The sequence below is a fragment of the Rhipicephalus microplus genome, chromosome 8 (assembly GCF_043290135.1).
Source record: "Rhipicephalus microplus isolate Deutch F79 chromosome 8, USDA_Rmic, whole genome shotgun sequence".
In the NCBI taxonomy this organism is placed as follows: Eukaryota; Metazoa; Arthropoda; class Arachnida; order Ixodida; family Ixodidae; genus Rhipicephalus; species Rhipicephalus microplus.
The window spans coordinates 95650676-95671034 of NC_134707.1; the positions used below are offsets into that span (position 1 = coordinate 95650676).

General features: G+C 45.3%; 1 non-coding gene across 1 annotated transcript in view; it reads left to right on the forward strand.

Annotated features, from left to right (window-relative positions):
• Nucleotides 1-1970: 1970 nt before the first annotated feature.
• The window catches only part of LOC119165677 (uncharacterized), a 44224-nt gene continuing 25835 nt past the window's right edge, over nucleotides 1971-20359 (forward strand). The window contains exons 1-3 of the transcript XR_012885384.1: nucleotides 1971-2046; nucleotides 4234-4379; nucleotides 18839-18912. This is a non-coding gene — a transcript (uncharacterized LOC119165677). The remainder of the gene's footprint in view (nucleotides 2047-4233; nucleotides 4380-18838; nucleotides 18913-20359) is intronic.

The window sequence follows — 20359 nt, forward strand, 5'->3', positions numbered from 1 at the left end:
AGATTTTCCATGGGTATTGTGCAATTTCTTGTATACCGCATGAGCTTAATTTATGCAAGAGAATGTCATGACATATAGTATCAAACGCTTTACGCAGATATATGAATAGTCCAACTGTGTATAATTTTTCTGAAAATTTCTTATTATATGATCTTTTTTTGAAGTAATGCATGCTCTGCAGACTTGTTTTTCGGAAACCAAATTGCATATAGTTTATAACAATGTATTTATCAAAAAATCCTGGAACCGCTTGTTCAATGTACTTTCGTCAATGCTCGATGGAACGGGTAGCACTGATATGAGTCGATAGTTGGTCATGTGTTTCGGATTGCCGCCTTTAAAGATAGGACATACGCGAGCAATTTTCAGCTTATGTGAAAAATGCACTTGCTGAAAGAAAGGTTGATAATATACGCTAAGTAAGCAGATAACACATCGGCCACGTATTTTATCGGCACAGGTTTTATTTCGTCGTACCCTGCTGAACATTTGTTTTGTTTTCCTGATACTTTTTTCAACTTCGGTGCATGTGACAGGGGTTAACAGAATTGTATTGGGAATACTATAATTATTTCACTACAGACGTAGAACCTCACCATCGGTGTCATTTTGGGTTTCACAGCATGTTACAAAATACTTGTTGAATGCTGTTGCTGAATTAACATTACTAAGGACACCCGCTTTTGCCTCTATGGAAGTTACATTTCTGTGAGGTCTGTGGCCTTGCAGGTCTGTGACCTCTTTCCAGATTCTCCAGTTGGCAAAGGCATACTGCTGCATGCTTTTGAATGGGACCTGGGCTATCCTCATGACCTGATTGTCACTCATGACCTGGTCTTGTCACTTGTCATTGACACTCTTGAAACCACTTTTCAAATAGAGCCTAGTGTTCGTGAAGCGCCAATTGAGGTTGCAGTGCTGGCTCTACGATTTCATGAATATTACACATGTACTACCATGGTACAGCAATCACGCCGGGTTAATATAGGTTGTAGGTAGGTGCCGCGTGTTGAAGTTGACCTATGTAGCAGTGTCTAAGGCTCCCATCCTCACGATCACCAACGCTTCGTATCAGCATAGCGCTTCCGGTGTTGCTGATTCTCCTGTTGCGGGAGACATCGTTGCACAAGTACAAACAACTGGTTATATATACATCAGCAACTGTACAGCATATGCCTGTCCATACAGCATTTATACATTTATTTAACGTAATTTCACGACGTCTTACTGAATAAAGTATTATAACACGGACGCTTTCCCTCCATGTGCTTGCATAAAATTGATTCTCAAGGTACGTTGAACCTGCCGAATTTTTATTCTTAGCTTGACGGTGACTACAGTTCAATAAAATAATGCATACAAGGATGGTGTGGCCAGTCGATGGGGGAGTTACTCGGTCCTTTTTGATTCAAACTAGCCGCGAAAGAATAGGCATGATAATTTTGTTGATAATTATGGTGCGCTTCGATGGGTACACACTTATAAAATTTGTGGGAAAATCGAACAGTTGAGTGCAGAAGTCTCTATGGCACACCATGTATTATTTCTGGAATCGGCATCAAAAGCGATGCACGAAAGTCAATGCCCCGGTAGGTCGATACACCTTTACCCGTCGCTTAGTGTAGTCCTTCAGCGCGTAAAACCAATAGGTGTACTTTTGAAGAAAAAAAGCATAGCTATAGAATATAAAATGCAGGAAAATCAGCATCTGTAAAGCCCGAAGCACTGCCCGTATAAATGTCTACAATACTTACAAACTAAGCAGAAGACGCTGCAGCAAAAGGTATACATTCTTCTCTTAATATTTTTTTATCGCAGTAACTACATTTTGCTTCGTTCAAATTCAGCTCTGTAAGACTGCGTATTTACTACAATAAAGAGCCAACCATTAGCAAAAAACTTATGTGACGCAGAAGCTTGATTTTTTTCGATCTTATATCACTCATTCCGCTATTGAGATTACAGTTGGCTGAATTCTTTGTTTTGTAGCATGGCATTCCAGCACCAAACGCTTCACGCAAGCCATCATGAACATGGCCAATAATGGTAAGACAATCGAATAAATCATCCTGCTTAGCTGCCTAGGACGCCGAAAAACCTTCACCCATGTTGCTAAAGTGAGGGGCACTGCATAAGACTTGGTCACCATGCTCGTACTGTGTATTATTGTAATCGAGTGCAAAAAATGTTAGGGCAGTATATTTGCAAGGTAGATCACATAAGCTGGCTGCAATATTTCCAGCATTAGGTATCTATGCGTACATAGTATATTCTATATTTTGCCTGAGCAGTTTGCGGATAGAAAACTGCATCACACTCGTAGCACTGCTGGTACAAAACACGACATTGAGAATATTACTCTTCGCTGTATCTGAAGCTGCTGTTGAGACGCGGCGATCGGCAGATCTGCGCAAGTGAACGACTCGAGTCCCAAAGAACAACTCACTTTTATTATCACCCTTCGTCTCGAAGATAACTTTCTTGTGTGGGTGCAGGCGCTCTCTGCCACGCACACAGACGCACCGCTTTGCGTCGCCACACCACCCTCTATCTCCACAACGTCATTCAGCATTGTGTTGACTACAGGGCCCCATAGCAAACAGGACGGAAGAAAACATCTGATGATCTATCTATCCGCACCGCTTTGTCCACACAGCGTACGACTGGCCTTTGTGCGCATGTGTCGGTGAGAGCAAGGCAGTGCCAAGGAAGAACAAAAAATGAAGATGGCTACATCCATCAATGCTGGACTCCTTGGCCTCGAGCCTATAGAGTCGTCTTCGTGATCTGTGCCTGTAATTTCTAAACTGATAGTTCCACTTCTTATAAAACTTCTTATAAATACGTGTCTCGACGCTCGGAAGGCAATGTGTTCATGACTACATTACGCTATTTCCATCAACCATTGTCTAATTGGCGGCGAGTCAGGCTGAGCAGGCGTGACTAAATAAGCAGCTCATCTCGCAAATAACTACAGAACGTATTTCATTATTGTGATCATCGTAAGATAGCTTAAATGGCTTGCTACTATTGCCACTTATTTGTTGCTGTCAGCGCTGTGTGCGAGGAGCAAGCGAAAGTTTGGTTCGAAGCAGATGGCCCGCCCTAAAGAGCGCTGCTGTGTTTATTGCAACCACTGCTGCTGGAGGTTATTGTTACAAGAAATAAACAAATACAGGGTCAATGCGAAGGTGAAGAGGTCATTCACTTATTTACAAATTGCAGCATATGCTAAACAAGAGGAGTGGCTCAAAGCTGCAATTTTGCAAGGCAATTGCATCTGAAGATGTGTTGTGTTGCGCAAGCATGTCACTTGTTTATACCATATAGCTTCAGCAGAACTAGACTGTGGTAGTGAGATAGAGTGGAGGAGCCTTAAAAGCCCCTGCATCTTTTCCAATAAAAAAATGATATACATCGAAAAATCTGGAGACGTTAGTGAGAAGTAACGTGACCATTTCCAGTATGCTACTTTAGCCCCTGGTATTTAATTTGGAACAACATAGGTGCTTCCCTACGCAAGAATAATGCAGCGTTCCCTAATTTTTTCACTGTTAGTTTCTGGTATTGACACCTCCCTCGTGGCATCGAAACTTTACCCGTGTTTTGTGCACAGCAAAGAGCTGAGAAACTGGTAGCAATCAAGGAAGTTGCTTTATCTGACAAAAATTTTGATAGTTTTAAAAAGGCACTGTTCCAAATAATGAGTCATAAATATCTCATCGCGCACTGTATTGCTCTTACTTTCGCAATGAATTGGAATGTCTATCTATCTGATGGAAACAATGAATTCTCGCAGGACAACGGTTGTGTTCAGGTGATTATTAGTGGACACTCAGGTATAATAGGTAATGGCGACAGTCATGGCCAGGCACGGGCTCTTAACACGAGTGGCGTCCTTTTTAGATATGACCCAATACTAGGCCCTCAAGAGTGCAACTTCTTTCTAAGTCGCAATGTAGGCTACAATTACCCCGGGTGCGAAAAGGAAACCGCCCGACAACTTATAGCAGCTTGTCGCTATTATCAGGCCACATATATGTAGTAGGCCTCCAGGCGCTCCACTTTGGCACATATTAACATGATGGCACATGTTAGAAGATTGTTCTAAGAGTTTGAGCAGGTGCTTGAGTGAATATGTGCGAAGTACTTCCGAGAATAAGAGATTGCTGCAAGAAAAATATATGTTTTAGTCTTAGTATTGTGTAACAATGAGTATGTTATTTTCTGTAGTTTAGGAAATCCAGGGTCACCTATTTGAACTTATCCACGCTGGAGTATCCTAAAGAAATATGCACTAAAGAATATGCGGTCAAGTGGAATCATTCTGCGCGGGCCTTTATTAAGAAGGCGGTGGTCATATTCTCGTCTTGGAAGTCGTGAGTCATCATCATTAGACTGATCCTACAGGGCAAGCATGTCCACAAATTGTTTCACACCATCATTGTGAAATATTAATATTCCTAAATGAAGGTACACAGATTGGCGTAAGGGTATTTTCTATAAATATGGCATCAGCACTCGTCAGACAGTCGTCATTTATAGGATAATGAAGGTTCCGTGCTCATTCAGAAGTTTATAACAGGACAAATGTAAAAACATGCACAGAAGACATAGTGCTCACTTGAACTAACATCACAATATTTCTTGCGCAAAAACTTCTGAACAAGAAAACATGACAGTTTTCTCACAAAACACGCCCCACTGCGTCTTCATCTACAGAAACTAGCTAATCTCTAACGCAACGCTAAGTCCTTTCCTTGGTAAGGTCGAAGGATTGTTTACACACGCAGAGCTAACCAGTATCGTGCCGAGTGTTTATTAGCTTCAGTTTAGAAAGCATGCACGGTAAAACTAACGCTTTCAGCCTATCAGCTCTTCCACGAGTGATGCTTCTGCGGACTAATCCGCCAGATGCTGGTTCATCCGAACAACGCCATGCAAAGTTTGGCCACTATCTTTAAAAACAATTGTGCACTGAAAATGAATGTATCACATCTACATAATCACCTCAACGTACAGTTGTGTTAGCGATGCCGTTTTTCCTTCCACCTGTATTTTTAGTGTTGCGTATACTTGTTCGTGGAAATTCATTTTTTCAGTTTTTTTATATTGCACTGTGGCTCATTTTTATTTACCGCTAAAACATGTTTTGTATGACAATGTCACTCTTTCACATATTCAAACTAAATTTTGAGTATGAATTGCGCTTATATGATTATGAGTTGAACAGAATTTCCTAGAGTAATCAATATTTTCTAATGCGTATATAACAATCACGTAGGTTCTGTGCTGCCCTACTTACACAATGCCCTTCAAAGGCAATGTAAGGTATTGTAAAGAAATAATGCGTGAGTTTCGAACATTTCACGCCCTGTCTTACATCGGCATCTGCGCACCGCGAATGTCCGCTCAAAGATAGCTTGACAACAACGACTCGGAAATTTCATTGTTCTAGTGCTTTGAAATCGCTCTTGCCCGTTTTGGTAGTAATGTTTCATCGGCGTTTCAATCAGTCATCTGCCGCTTGACCGATGCATATTTTCCATAGCTCCGGGAATAAACTTTGGCAGTTCGTTCACGTGTTCCTCAAATCGGAAAGCTGTTTCTTAGAGCATGTAGGTGCAGACATAGCAGCTTTCGATACTTCGCATATCTGTGTTCGTTTTCGAGGTACAGAAAAAAACAAACTAAGCGCCCGCTCGATGACTCACGCCTATTAGGTTTTTGGATATGTTGTGGCAATAGACTGACCAGGCAGACATATGGCAATATAGATAATATTGACATCCCATACCGCAATGGCGACTTTATAGACATTATACAGACACAGACATTTTGATTCGTTTAACTCGGGTATCTGCCTCGTAAGTGCTAACCTTTTTCGTTCCATTAGGAGGCTTTCACTTACTTCCCATACAAGCATCAAAGTATTTTGAGCACTTCTGATGCCTTCATCTTGTTCTTAGAGACTGTTTTACAACTATACACACAACGTATTTGATGTACAAAGCAAAAACGTCATAATCACGACTCTCTTACCTTCTTAGAAATTGGCCGATTCAAAAAAAACTAAGCACTTCCCACCACATGGCTGCAATTTCCAGTAATTTTGTTTAGCGGAAAAAAGTGAACACAAATAAAAATTATGTAGTTGCCAACCTATACCATCTGCCTAACTACCGAACAATCCAATGAGCTAGAAGACACTAACAAAGCCTTTAATACTTTCTTGATGAGATCAACCTCATGAGAGCAATGAAAGGTTATCAAATGGCCAAGGTACATAAGCACTTTAGGTGTCTTATTTAGGTGTCTACAAATCAGCGCCTCAAATATTGAAAGGTTTCGCTGACGTCTGACGCAATACAAAAAGCGACAAAACTCCCACTCTGCCACAGAACCATCAGATCATTTGATTTTACCTAGGTAGACTTCAGGTAAACAAAAAGATACTACCATAAATCCGTATCGCATTCCAGTAGCATACTGAAGCTGATTTTCACCGGAACCTTCAGTGCACTCTGCTCGCAAGTTTTTATGTGAACCTTCGGTGTCAAAATATAGATCCCATTATTTTCCCTTCAAAAGGCACGGTGATAGTGAGCTCGCGGGTGTTCACACTAACTGCGTCACTTCTTCGAAATTCTTTTGTCACGATAGCAATTATATGGGCCCTCTCGGCTGGATTTTGCCACCAGTGTCAGCATCGGGCGTCACCATACCTAACTATATATGTATACGTATCTATATATTGTCGCGTAAACGTTGATGTAGCTATTTTCTTTAATATTTGGTTCGTTCCAACGTCGCGGGTTCACCCAAGAGTAGGTGGGCAGTAGTCACACTGGCTGTGTTGTGCGAGCGTTTGCTTCCATCCTACGCGGGGCTCTTTTAATGTAGGGGGCCACCAGTGGCTCTCCGTGGTGTCGGGCAGTATGCGGGGGAGCTTTACTGTGGACGCTTAACGTACCTTAGAGATGTGGCAGCTTGGGCTAGTTGGTATGACATGACGATAGTTATAGCGTGAGAACAGAACGATGACACAGAGACAAGAAGTAGCTTTCGTGTCCTCCATGTTCCTCGTGTTCTTCTTGTCTCTGTGTCGTCATTCTGTTCTTGCGCTATAGCTATCGTCTTAACATACGTCGCGGTAGTTTCCTGTGTGTGTTTAATTAGGCCATTATTCTTTAGGTTGACAGCAGCCCTCGTGGTCAAACTCGTCGGAAGCCCCCTGCACTTGGGTGCACCTGTTTTAGTTATTTATGCCCAATTTGGGTGTCATCAACGGATACAATTGGGTGGTCCTTCAGCGTTTGTTCTCTGGGCGGGCTCTCGGGATGTTGCCAGGGGAGCCGAGGAAGAGTCGCTCGGCGGCCGACACGAGAGCAGGTTGCAACGAGTGCTGCACAGAATTGTCCCAGTCACGTAGGGTACACGTGTGTATAACGTCAATAAAGAGTGCATTTAGCGAAATATATTTGTTTGAAAGGAAGTCTATAGATCTGCTGTGTGTGCGCGTCGATCGTCTTTCCGGCGGCGACCAAATAGCGACCGACCAGGACATTACGCTACAATATATGAAAATGCAAGATAGAAAAAATCCAGAAAAAAGACTCTGGTGTGCGGTATCAAACTTCGGTCCACTGTGCCACCGAGAAGCACGCCCTTCAACGTTCGAACAGCAAGCTATATATATCTTCTACTTACCGCTGCTGAAGAGAATCGCGGGGAAAATGGTGTTTTCAGGATTATCAGCAAGATTGTGCATTGAGTGCGCGTCGCTATATCACGCGGCGGCGAGTGCTCTAAACTCCCACGCGTACTTTCTCCGCTTAGAGGATGGGAGCGACGCTTCGTCACACGACCTTATTTCGCGGTGAAGAGAAGGGGAGGATCATACGTCTTGGCTGGCCTCGGGTTTTACCTGGAATGATTATGTTATAGTTACCGGCGCACAAAGGTCAATGCAATCATCGCAGTCTCCCTTTGCGAAAAGCGCGCGCTTTTAAGACACAGCGAAGTAACAGCTAAAACGCTTATTCGCGTGCATCTTTACCTGTGAGTACGTTTTGTGCGTCCTTCTAGCGTGACTTCCAGCTATATAGTCGGGTACATCTGCCGTGCTTTTCTTTTTGTGAAGCGAAAGAGATCCCACTTTTCAGTGGTGCATTAATTAAAAATCCTGTATCCTTGTGTACCTTCCTATGGTGCTAGCTGCCTGTTGTAGCTTATCTTTGTGCTCCGCTAGGCCGCCTGTAGTTGTCCATACTGTAACGCCTGCATACATAGGATGTTGCATATTGGCAATATCTGAAATTTCTTGCAAGGCCTCGCATGAGTACATGGAAAAGTGTGGCTAAATTGACCACCCCTTGTAGGGTTCCTTAGTTAGGAGGTTGAATGATGTCCTATTTGTAGTGCTGACGTGTGAATTAGAAAACAATTTGCATATTGAAAGATTTGCACTCCGCAGTTACCTCAATCCTAATCTTCAATTATTGCTTTAGCTAAAGAATTATCAATATCACCCCGTGTCACGAGTCGATCAAGACATGTGGCGGCTGCATTTCCGATGGAGGCGGAAATGTTGTAGGCCCGTTTGCTCAGATTTGGGTGCACGTTAAAGAAACCCAGGTGGTCAAAATTTCCGGAGCCCTCCACTACGGCGTCTCTCATAATCAAATAGTGGTTTTGGGACGTTAAACCCCACAAATCAATCAATCAATCGGTCAAGACAAGACAACATCTTGTCAATTTTCACAGCGAAAGCGCTTATGAGATAAGAACTCTGGTGACGCGTAGTTGTCCACTGCTGACGCCGTCTTTGTTCGTAACCACACCACGTGAAATGAAAAAAAAAAACCCTAATAAGAAGGACTCAGTAGGGCTCGATACCCGGGTGTGTTGGGTGCCAGCCCAGTATTCTACCATTGAAATACGCCGGTGTTGCTGACTTGTTTGCAAACTTAGCACCAAGGACACAGTAAAAAAACAACCAGTCATCTCACAATGTGAATCGCGTAACGTGTGGGCTGTCCAATGCTCCAACCCATTACAAAAGCTTGTCCTCGTTCCGCTATTAACAGTGGCGCATACCAACTTCAGGCATCGTCGTCGTCAGCCACTGCATGGACAATTGGCAGGAAATGCTTTGCAGGTGTATAGCGGATACAACGCTTCTCAGATGAATGAAGAAAAATAGCATAGCGAATGCCAGCATGCTATCCAAAAGTTCATTGTTAATGCCCCATTAGATGTCAAGCAATTGTGCTTGCTGCAGTTACCCGATGAGTGTTTGAAAATGCTCTGAAAGGCCGCTCTTCTAGCTTTCGCGGTGACTGTGCTGCGCCTTCCGCGCAGGTCAGGCGTTTTTTTAAGTGCAAAGCATTTCTTAGTGAACTTCGGCGACTTCGAGCGTATCTATCTATCTATCTATCTATCTATCTATCTATCTATCTATCTATCTATCTATCTATCTATCTATCTATCTATCTATCTATCTATCTATCTATCTATCTATCTATCTATCTATCTATCTATCTATCTATCTATCTATCTATCTATCTGTCTGTCTGTCTGTCTGTCTATCTATCTATCTATCTATCTATCTATCTATCTATCTATCTATCTATCTATCTATCTATCTATCTATCTATCTATCTATCTATCTATCTATCTATCTATTCATCTATCTAACTATTCACCCACTGATGTTTGGGTGCTCTCGTGGGCACCCCCTTAACTTAGGGTGAGCCAAAATTAGCATGGAAGGGTAAGATGATTTGACGAATACAGCGCGCCGGTCAAGACACGAATAATGTCACAATCCCGTTGTGTGCGTCGTCAAACAATTCCCGCCCGACAGTGGCACATACAGCCGGGTAAGTGCCTCTGGTAAGCGGGTATGTGCCACAGGTGATTCACGCTTAGTATCCACTGAAAAACGACTAGATCACACATGGGCAATCTTAATGCGTGAGTATAAAGCAATGCCCGACATCTGTAGCGTCGACTGAACGAAGACATAGAATACATCTCAATGTTAAGAAAAACCTGAACGTGGCAGCGTTAGCCACCTGACAAATGCAATTAATAATTTAAGGGTCCCAGCAGGAATCGAACCCAAGCATTCTGCGCGGCAGTCAAGCATTCTACCACAGAGGCACGCCAGGTCTCGGAACTACTTTTCAAATAGACGGTATAATCTTCGTGAAACGTCAATAGTGGTCGCAGTGCTGCCTAGTGTTGTGAAGCGCGCCTTCGACGACGTTACGAAGGGCGCCACGAATCCCACCGCTGCCACCACTGTTACGAAAGACGGCGACACCAACACGAACCCGAAGGCGCCATTGCTTCGAACTCCACCGGGAAGGTCACCAGCCGTTTGGTAGCGTAGGTTTTTAAGCTCGCGACTGCTTCTGCGCAGAGCTGATAGACGAGCGGACGAGCCGACGGTGATTTAAACAAGGTTTATCTACAGCTTATATACAGAGGCGTTACGAATTCGGCACTGGGGCCGACAGCTTAGAGACTCGCAGAGCCGAGCTCTCCTCTCCAACACATAGGTCTGCTCTGACACACATGTGTACTGCTCACGATGCGCCGCAGGGCTTCTTTTATATGCACCGGGTGGGCTCTTTGAGTAACCAAATGTCCAACCAGAAGCGCCGCTGGTCGTGAGGTTAGACTCCTCCAATCGGGTTGCCGCTGGGCCGTGTCATTCTTTCTCATCGAATCTGGAGTCGCTGCGTTGCACGTGGCTGCACCCAAGGACGAGTGACGTCGCCACGCATTGCGTCAGACTCGCCAGACAGGAAGGCGCCGGCTCGCTGGCGGACGTGACTCACTGAACGTGCGCGGCAGAAAGGCGCCGTCGCGTGATGACGCCGTTGAGATGTTCATCGCGTCAGGCGGCATCGCGTGCTGGCCTTGACACAGATTTCCTTTTTCCGAGGCATGGACGTTCGCTGCGGACTCACAGGCATAACAGCACCCCCGTCGCCAGACAATGCGCCGGATAGACGAGATGCTTTAACGTGGCTCGGATGTCAGGCGCGCTCGTTCGCCAGGTCCCTCCAGGTTCGCCTCCAGGGCCATGGGGAGAATGCAGCTCCAGACTCCGTTCCGGGCACACATCCCATTCTTGAGGACGGATTCCAGCTTCACTGGCTTGTCGCCACAACTTGTCGACCAGCTTCGCTCGTCAATTCTGACGATATTTGGTTTCAGCACTTGTCGATGGTTCTGCAACTTGTCAAGAACGGTTCGACAACAGACAACACACGACACAAGCAAGCGCCCTCGGTCACCCGACAGAACACCAGACAAAGTATAGTACAACATATAGCTAGCTACGTGTCTATTGGAATTTCGTTCTCTCTACATCAATAGGCACATGTCGGACACAAGACTTTTAAAATGACAACTCAAATTTTTACACGTACAATACAGTAACCAAATAGAATAGAACATAAAGTTGGCTCCTTGAGCTCACCCTGGACGAGAGCGCTCAGCTAAGGCCGTGATGAGGACGAAATTTTGCCCCGAATCGCCAGCGTGAAACCAAAGGGTGGAGAAGGTACTAAGACGCACCGCTCAATACGTCTGCATTACCTTTTAGCTTTCCTTTGTTTGTTGCGAACGTCAAAGCTGTGCTGATGGAGTCTCATGCTCCATCTCAGTAACCGGCCACTTTTAGGCGACGATACCTATGCGGTACCACGAGCGTCTCATACTTGCGACGTTGCAGAGGGAAACAACGATACGGCTTGCTACGCATTGACTCCTCACAAGTTAGCTTGATATCGTGTTCGATCACCGTCATGTTTCCGGGACGGTCCAAAAACACGTCTTCAAACTCGGAAACAATCCTTCTCAGTTCCTCCGTTTGGACTTCACTTAACCTAGGCTCTAGGTTCAACTGCTTTAAAATTACCTCCTGTCCCTTTCGATTACATCACTAAAACTCAAAATTTCTGCTCCTTCTTCCTCTGAAGCATTCAACAGCAGATTTACGACCGCTTGACGTTGCACGTATGGTTTCATCAAGTTGTAAATTTTGTTCGGCCGCTTTCCTAATTTCATTTCATAATTGATATTAGAAAGCTTCATGGGTGCCTTCCACTTGACCGAGGATTTCCGCGCTCTCTGACAAGTGTCGCATAAGCGTACAAAGTGTTCGATATCCTTCCAGCATTTCGGCCAATAAAACTCAACGGAAACTCTAGCCTTGGTCTTTTTTATTCCGAGATGCCCTGCCCACGCGTTTTCATGAGCAAGTTCTAATAGTTGGCGACGATACTTTTGTGGCACCAAGAGCTGCTCATATTTGCGACCTTGTGCATTTGTATACCTCCGATACAAAATCCCTGCTTTCTCAAAAAAAGAAACATTCTTTTTTTTTTCTTTCCTAAGTTTACGCTTTCCGTTAGCGCTTTAATCTAGAGGTCCTCACGTTGCTCTCGAATGAGCGTCTCTCGATCAACCCTCAACAGCTCACTCCAACTTTCTGCTACAGGCGAGAGCGTTGCACCCCTGTCGCTCTGACCCAACGGCGGCCTGTCGTCTCCCCCTGCTACGGAAACCACGCCGGTCGTTTCGGCGACGGGCCACTCGAGTGACTGCTCACATGACTCACACGGAAAATTTCCTCTCTGAGGTTCCGTCGACTCACTGCCAAGGTCACTTGAAGGTTCACAGCATTGAACAAGATCAAGCTCCTGCGAAAGCTTCCGCGCTTGCGATCGCGTGAGGGCTATGTACGCTAAGTTGGGGAAGAACGATTTACCCCGCTCTTTGAGAAGCTGCTCTGAATGGTTAGAGAAAAGATAAGGAAAACGATCGGGAAGCGCAGCAGACACAGCCGCTTCGGTGCCAAGCTTACCGAACGGGCCTTCAATGACAACCGTAGCGATTGGTAAGCAAGCACTCTGCTCCTCGGCTACTTGCCTGATCCACGCGCATTCTATTGTAAAGTCATCCGGAGACACCAATGAAGGATGGACAACGTCCATGGTTGCCACTGTGTCATGAAGTGCTCGACACGTTTTCCCATTCACACTAATTTCTTGGATATACGGCTCTAACAACCGCGTTGTCTTTTCCGATTCTCGGATTGTTGCGAAAGCAAAGTTTTGCTTACAGTTTATCGCGATGTGCCCTTCCTTTTTGCAGTTGTAGCAGATTAGCGGCTTCCGTGACTCAAACGCCCGTGTGGTATCAGTGCGTTGTTTAGGAACCTCGCTCGTTTTCTCCGCTTCCGTTTGTCCTTCCCCTACAGTGTCCTTCGTATGAGACGGGTCCTTCTTGAAATAACGGTGCGGAGCGGGTTTCCGCTGATCAGGTTTCTTTGAAAAGCCCTCTTTCCTTTCATTCTTTTCAACGCGGACTGCCCTGCTATGCAACTTTCGGCGAGTATAATACTCCTCAGCTAACTCTACTCCCTTGTTTAGCTGTACTTCACCAAGTTTGTCCTGCAGCCAAAGCTTGACATCCTTCTCGATGCAGCGGTAGAATTGCTCCAATGCAATGCATTCCACCACTTTATCACGATTGTCATAAACACCTTCGCCCTTGAGCCATTCAATTAAATCGGCTTTAAGACGAAGCACGAAGTAAACGTGTGACTCATTCCCCTATTTAGCATACTGGAACCTTTGCCTGAAAGCCTCGGGTGACAACTTTTAACGTCTCATGAGCACTTCCTTAACCTTGTCATAGCTTTCAAACGCTTCCCTCGACAAACAAGTTATCGCTTCGGACACTTCGCCGGGAAGAAGAGCTAACAGGTTCTACGCCCAAAGAGACCGCTCCAAAGCATTTAGCTCACAGATATGTTCTAAACTTCACGAGATACTTCGCCATGTCCTCGCCTACTACGAACGGTGGCAATTGGTCCCGAATTCTATAACCGCTGACCTGAATCGTCGGAGAAGCTACGCTAGGCGCCTGCGAACACTGTAGGATTGCCAATTTTATTCGTTTCAACTCGAGGCGCTCCGGTCTCTCGGCCTCCTCGCGAACTTCTCGCCTTTATGCTTCTTCACGTTCACGAACTTCTCGCCTTTCAACCTCCTCGCGGCGTGCTTTGATATCCTCCCAGGCCTCATCGACTTCCTCAGCCAAAACTCCTTCATCTCTCAAGGTCTCAAGGATCGCTTGCTTTCATTCGCACGGCCCAAAGCAATGCCGAGTTACTCACAAATTTCGATGAGTTCCTTCACTTTGAAGTTCTCCATCGTTCACACTAGCCTCTTGCTGTTTGCCCCTGTTAAGAATTTACTTGCCGTATCCACTAAAATCAACTAGCAAGACGCGCAAGCGATTTGTAACGCTCCTGTGTTTACACCCTCCGCATTAACTTTGGTTTCAAAGCGCTTCGACTTGGCTTGAAACGATCGAAGCTCACTCTAATGCTTCACACAGCCATTCTCTAAACTACTATAACCTGAGCTAGAGTGGTCTGGTGAACTGAGGGGGAAAACATCAGGCACTCACCGCATTAATGTCCCTGACGCCGGCCGATCTCGCAGCTGCCAACTACTGTTGCGAAGCGCGCCTCCGACGACGTTACAAAGGGCGCCACGAATCTCACCGCTGCAACCACTGTTCCGAAAGACGGCGACGCCAACACGGTCCCGAAGGCGCCACTGCTTCAATTCCGCCGGGAAGGTCACCAGGCATATCGTAGCGTATGTTTCTCAGCTCGCGACTGCTTCTGTGCAGAGCTGATAGACGAGCGGACGAGACGACGGTGAGTTAAACAAGGTTTATGTACAGCATGCATATACAGAGGCGTTACAAATTCGGCACTGGGGCCGACAGCTTAGAGACCCAAAGAGCCGAACTCTTTTCTTTAACACATAGGTCTGCTCTGACACACAAGTCTACTGCTCGCGACGCGCCGCAGGGCCTCTTTTATATGCACCGGGTGGATTCTTTGAGTAACCAAATGTCCAACCAGAAGCGCCGCTGGTCGTGAGGTCAGACTTCTCTAATGGGGTCGCCGCTGGGCCGTGTCATTCTTTCTCATCGAATCTGGAGCCGCTGCGTTGCACGTGGCTGCACCCAAGGACGAGTGACGTCGCCACGCATTGCGTCAGACTCGCCAGACAGGAAGGCGCCGGCTCGCTGGCGGACGTGACTCACTGCACGTGCGCGGCAGAAAGGCGCCGTCGCGTGATGGCACCGTTGAGTTGTTCATCGCGTCAGGTGGGCTCGCGTACTGGCCTTGACACAGATTTTCTTTTTCCGAGGCATGGACGTTCGCTGCGGACTGGCAGGCATAAAACTACCCATTTTTGGAAACATTACATATGTACTCCTTTCATACAACCGTCACGTCAGATTTACGTCAATTGCGGTGAGGTGCCATGCGCTGAAATTTATTATAGTAGCAGTGTCAAGGGTGCAGCACCTTCGCGAGCATCAGCGCTTCATATCATCTTCTAGTGTGGCTAAAACACATTTTCAGCTGATATCGTTGTGCAAGTGAAAAATTGTATATATAAACATCTACAACTCTTCACATATGTCTGTGCGTGCAACATTTGTACATATATTTAGCGTCATTTGATGACGTGTCGCTCAATAAAAAAAACACAACACGGTCGCTATCTCTGCACGTGCTTCGCATAAAGCTGATTCCCAGGTACGTGGGATCTGTTGAATTTTTTTCTTCACAACATAATCACCTAATTGTCCAATAAAATTAAGGTGCTTCGCAAAAGAATCTAAGTCCTTTATTAGACTATATATAAAATAAACAATCAGTGACGTAACAGAGCAAAACCTTCGTGGTTGGAGGGAAGGCTGAGAGCGCGAGGCATTGCAGACTTTTCGAGTCAAATAAGCGGCAATGACTAATATTCAAACCCCCATTGCTGTGCCATGAACTTGTCACCAAAACTGTGCTTTATTATCCTAATGCCTAAATTAGAAAAGCAGCAGAGAAAAAAATTGGTTTATTTTGCAGCCTTAAATGACAACCTTTTTATTTTGAATCCGCATTTAAATGCTCTATAATGCAACACTCATTCATAATTTTCGGTATTTCGCGATCGAATTCCTGACGTGCCACATAATCAAACATCTTGGAACAAAAAACAACAACAAAAATGTCCTTCACAAAGACGTAACATGTCATGGGTTCAAGAAGTGAGAAAATGTACACGAGGTTGAACTTACGATCAGGCGAGAAAGAACTAAAAAAGCGAGAGCTGTTGCACGCGCTTCACTCTTTCCGCCATTAGTGGCACAAACCTTGGTTCCTTACACAAGAGGGCATAGATTTTTCATGTTGCAAGCTGTGTTCCCTGTGAATATTTCACAGCCGGCATTAAAGACGGCATACTTTTGTGACTTCCTTGTTCGAAGTCTTAAATGCAGAACATTTCTTACTCACACGATGTCGTGCTTCGGCCTCGGTGGTGGTGCCATCTATACCCCAACTGCGCATGCTCACGTCTCGTGTCGGCCCAGGATGACACCCTTGAAACGGCCGCTTCTCTCCCACTCCTTCGCCCTGCAAGGCTGACGCATGCAGCCTCTGCTCATAAAAAAACGACAGCTCGCGCTGCCGTTCATGGTCCACGCCGTTTATGAAGGCACTGAATCGCATGTTCGGATTTCAGGCAAGGGCGTCTTAGATTTCGCTTCAAGTTGAAGGCAACACTTCTCCATCATTCAGTAATTAGAAATAAAAAGGCGGAAAAAATTAAGCATTGCAAAACCATACTAAATACCGCAACACTCATGCGACAACCCCCCCCCCCCCTCCTCACCTAAACTGCAGCGTCTTTGCTTGAGTTCCCACCAGAGATAGATGCGGGCGGCAATTTATAGGAGTGAATCTCTTTTTAGTGTAACCCTGCACTGCACCAGGTGGAACCGGCAGAAGTAGAAAACGAGAAAAAAAAAGGAAGGCAGTAGCTACTGAACAGATAATGAATGGCACTGTCTCACAGAAGTACATACAAAATGCAGTTAAGTGAGAATATTCTAGATGGTGCTGTGCCGTTAAACTCCGATTGGCTGCTACTCCGGTTCTGCCTATAGGTGCGTAGGAAGGTAGTGAATCTCTCCATCTCTTGGATCGTCTGCGTACGTGGTGAATCCTTGTTGGGGCATACACGAAGCAGAGCGAGGGCCGCGAAGTGACGGCGATGGTCCTGCTCTGGACAGGAGAACCGGGAGGAAGTTGTGTGTCTCGGTGCTGACGATCACAGCGTCGCTTTTGAGATGCTTCCGTTGTTTTGAGGCGTTGACGAGCACCCTCTCGGGCGTGGGCGACCAAAGGGATTGATTGATTAATTGATTTGTGGAGTTTAACGTCCCAAAACCACCATATGATTATGAGAGACGCCGTAGTGGAGGGCACCGGAAATTTCGACCACCTGGGGTTCTTTAATGTGCACCCAAACCTGAGCACACGGGCCTACAACATTTCCGCCTCCATCGTAAATGCAGGCGCCGCAGCCGAGAATCGAACCCACGACCTGCGGGTCAGCAGCAGAGTACCTTAGCCACTAGGCCACCGCGGCAGGGTGCCAAAGGGATTGCATCTAGGGATCGGTCGTTGAGAATTCGACACGAGGTGGTAGCAACGTGTAGAACATCAAGAGATGTTCACTGCTTTATTAATTTTAATATGGCGAAAATCTGGTGTTTTTATGACGGGGCGAGTTGTAAGCAAAAGTTGTGTGTGGTAAAGCGGTGCCCTAATTAGGGTGATTGCTGGAAAGTTACTTGGCAAGCATGTCAGTTAGAGTGCGGTTCGGTTGCTCCGTAAAAAAAAAAAAATTACGGCATGGTGACATTTTCTCTGTATACTTCGCTTAACATGGATTCCCAAGGTGCATGGGATCTGCCGATATTTTGCTCTATAGATCTTAGCATTGTGTTTTTTTTCGCCGAAATAACTAAGCGTCATATATGTATACAGTATAGTGCTTAACCAAGGATGCTTTGACTCATTACCAGACGAATTAAGGCCTGCTTGATTATGTTTGCCTTTTATTTGCGGTATTCACACTGTAAGAATCACTGCTTTATACTTGCGAAGCAGCCTTGTCGTTATCGGCAAGTTTGCAACTCATGCCTTTGACGACAGCAGATAACTGTCAAAATACATCACAGCATGGATTGAAGAAATTTGCTATCATTTGCAAATTTACTGGTGTGAGTGATATTGTCAAAAATGCAATAAAAACTTTCTTTAGAAAGAAACTATTATTCTTCTACAGCCTTATGGAGGAGGAAGTGCTGGTTGTACTGCCTTATTGAGGCAGTCTTAGTTGAATGATACAATGAATGCATCAAATAATAATGTCGGGCTGATGAAGTAAAGCGACAATTTACTTATTTTCAGAATGATGTTTGCTTGGAGGCTGGGTAGCAATCCCAAAGAATACATGTACATATTTTTTACCTGTCACGAATGTGTAATATGGCATATATTGTCAGGTTATATGAAATCAGGTTCATTGCATCAGAAGACTGTGTATGCATGAAAATATCTGTAATACATATACCATAGACTTCACTGTCGTGACGAAATCTCCCTAATTCACAGCATTTCTTCGATGGTATACCCATGGTCACGTGTCTTCTGGTGAGTTCGCCAATGTAAACACGTGTGAGAACGTTTGTTGATGACGAAAGGCCGTCTGACATTGTTCAATGAGTTAACGATTCTTTACTAACAAATATTATTTCTTATCTGTTAGCGCCAATTGTCGTAGTAGTATCTTTAGCTTGCTATTTGCTGATTAAAAGTGTAGGCGACTCAATCCATACTATAATATGCCTAATCATTCTGTTTTTTTGTTATACTCAGGGAAGTTGAAGATGTGGTGTACAAACCAAGAAGAGTACGTGGGCTGGCGCGAACATTTACAGCTCTCAACAGCAGTAAGCAATCATAGTTTCCTTCTTTTCGGATGACATGCTTCCAGCTAACTCGTTTTTGAAGAAAAATGCGCGAAAAAGGTAGACGACAAGAAACACGGACAGCACAAGCGCATACTAACAATTGAATTCATTATGAGAACATCACGAATAAGACACTCGAAAGAATTGATAAATCTCACGTGCGTTCTCAGAAACCGAAACAAAATTTTACATTTCGGATGTTTTACTCACTCCAGTTTCAGTGGTAAGAGCTTGCCCTGTTCTTTTCTTTGTTCATGTAGGTTATAGCGGATTTTTCTGAAACGGGTAACTATTCATTTCCAGTTCAGTTCACAAAGCTTACCAGCTTTTTGTCTGATTAAGTTTTGTGAAGGGGTTCAAATTTCGCGCATTTATCTTACACAGAGCTAACCACTTCAATCACCTCATTTCCCGTCTTCGTCCACAAAATTGAGCACCTCGTAAAGAAACGGGCTCGGAGAGGCAGTACGGAACAATTTGCAGCCACGTTCGTTTCATTATTGGTAGATGTTAGCAGCCACCTTCCACAGAAAACTATACCAGCGAACACATACGCCTATAAGAAGACGGTTATTTCTGAAAAAAAAATCGCAGGACATCAAGAACCAAATCACCACTCAAGCACTCCGTTATGATGGTTTACCAGTGAAACTGAAACTTGCGGCCGTATGTAGTTGTAGACGTCGGCACCGAAGGCGTTCGAGAAACTCCCGCGGAAGGCGGGCGTCGGCCTCGGCGAACGTGTTTTCGTCGTTGCCTCGTTGACGCTGCCGTACTCGCAACACCGTTTCCTCAGCTCGCCGTTGCCGCACGCAGTAAATATCTTGATTAAGCTCGGCGTCGAGATTAGCAGCTTCAGCCCATCATTGGTGCTTGCAATTTGCTTCGCGAGATAGCACGGCTTGTCAGACTGCCGTATTCTCTGCACCCCGTGGCTGGTTGCGCTTGGCCATTCGAGAGTGCTGCCTAGCCCGTACCGCTTCTCTCTTTTGCCTGTTTACCTGCTTAACGGCATTTCTTAATTGTGAAGGGATGCGAGCGTGCAGACAGGGTGCGGCCGACTTGGGTCCTTTACCGCGAATCCTTCTCATTTAGCCTACATTCCTTTCTCTCTGCCAATCCCCATCTCTCTTCAGTGCAGACGAGGTCACCTCCACTGAGAAAAGTCACTGCACTGTTTACAGCGAAAAGTGTTTTCAGGTCACAACAACGGTCCGTTGGGCTGCAGTTGTCGGCCGCCGCTGCTGCCAATGTCGGCAGCCACCTTCGCGCAAATTAAGAAAATGTTACTTAAATAAAAAAAAAGAACCATGGCCTCAATGAGTTTCTAAACCAGGTCCACAGCGTATTAGCCCAGCATTCTACCACTGAGCCACAAACTCACCTTAGACAGGCTTGATGGGCTGAAAGGAATCGCCTTAGTACG